The sequence below is a fragment of the Elephantulus edwardii genome, unplaced genomic scaffold (assembly GCF_000299155.1).
Source record: "Elephantulus edwardii isolate Elephantulus edwardi_28Jun2011 unplaced genomic scaffold, EleEdw1.0 scaffold00131, whole genome shotgun sequence".
In the NCBI taxonomy this organism is placed as follows: Eukaryota; Metazoa; Chordata; class Mammalia; order Macroscelidea; family Macroscelididae; genus Elephantulus; species Elephantulus edwardii.
Window position 1 is genome coordinate 993,749 of NW_006399881.1, and position 1,994 is coordinate 995,742.

A 1,994-nucleotide genomic window follows, 5' to 3' on the forward strand; every position below is an offset into this window, starting at 1 on the left:
AAAAAAATGCATATTTGACAGAGACTGATGATATCCCTAAAACTATGGTTCTTCACGCCTGTGACTTAGCTTTCATTTGAACAGTTTATAGGCTTCTTGGTTGGAAAAATTAACATGAGGAAGGTATTCCTCAGAAAAATTAAGCACACAAGATAAAGAGAGTAGGTTTTGCCCTGGGATAAAGCTCAGAAGGCAGAAAGCAGTAAATAAAAGGATGCATAGACGTAAGAATCACAGGGAGAAAGTGGGAAGAGTACTCCAACAATGTATTACAATTAATATTAAAAATGTATATGGATGACTGAATGAATGATGGGTGACCCCTGGTGGCCTGGTGGCAAAAAGCTGTGTTGCAATCCTGAAGAAAGACAGGCAATGTCCTCCTATGCAATTAAGTGGCTCTGAAAACCTGCAGCGGAGTCAGCTATGGGACAGTTCCAAATCTTCGGTACAAAGCAACATGAATAACTTACTAGGAAAAAAAAACTCTGCTAATTTGCTCAAAATCACACAAAGTGAGAACCCAAAACCCCCACATTTATAGTTTTCATTTTTCTCATTTGTTCAGACAAATTTCTAAAGTGTATTATGAAAGACTTAGTATCAAATACTTTGTGTATGTTATCAGGAGGAACCTGTCCTTGGAAAAGTAAATCATGCTTCGAAAACAAAAAGTATTGGTCAAAGAGAGAAGGTCCCTAAATGAGGTAGCTTGAAGGCAACAATGGGCTCAAGGATAGCAGAGGTTGTGAGGATGCCAGGCACAGTTTTGCTGCAGTATAAATGGGGTCACTATGAGGTCAAGGAGACTCAGAGGCATCTAACAACAACAACATCACAAAATGAACGGTTTCAAATATCAGTTCTTCTACTTACCTGTCTACAGTCCTTGAAAACATTTGTAACTTCTCCAACCTTCTGTTTTGTCACCTATTAAAAGGGAATGATAATATTGTTTATGTTGAAGTATTAATATTTTGACTTGAGAAGTTTAGTATGTGTGTGATAGGGAGAAGTCAATACTCCTTTTCTAAATATTAAATCAAACTTAAGGAACCATGCCTTTATTTTGCAGATTGGGATAATGAATTCAAAAGAGAGTCATAAAGCTAGAGAGGCTTAACAGATAGTTAATGCAGATGGGAGAGAGACTTTAGAGGGCAGCTGCTCTTTATGTCATGTGTTCAGAATAAAATAATCCATTGACAGTTGATCAAAAAGCTGAAGTAAAAAATATACATCACTCTATTTATTTTTAATCATGATTGATATTTATTTGAATATTTATTTGAATATGAAGCAGATTGTCTTTTTGAGGTTGCAGTGTCAGAAACAGTACAGAGAAAGTGATAGCTCCTCTTAACAGGAGAGGAGGTTGAAAACAAAAAGAAAAAAGACAATTGTGAAGCTCTGTAGAACAGTGGTCACTATTATAAAGAAAGTCAACATTTAGTAATTAACATAAAGGCACTCATAGGGACTGATATCGATCGAGTTGGTGATGGTGGTGTGTATTGTCAAGTCTGCACTGACTCATAGCTGAGCCTCTAGCAGATTTCCAGAGGCAGTTTAAATCACATGAGGAAATTGCTCATCTTTCTACATCTGAGCAGCTGGTATATTCAAATCATGTGCCTTTGGGATGGCAGCACAACTGGAACTAACCCATAGCTGACCCTCCAGCAGGATTTCAGAGGCAGTTAATAGTATGGGAAGAGATTGCTCTTCCTTCTCCAATGGAGCAGCTGGTGGATTTGAATGGTGTGCCTTCAAGATTGCTGCAAAGCTTCTTATCAGTAGGCCACCAGAGCAAAACTGTGGTTTCAAGGCCAGAAGAACTACATTCTTTGGTCTTTTACTTTATTGCCTTCAAGCTTATAGAACTTTTACATATGCAATGAGTTTAGCATTGATAGCATCAATATAGTTTTATCTTTGTTACATGTACATCTTTTTTCTGTTCATTCATATTGGAAGGAATTTTTCCATTGGTT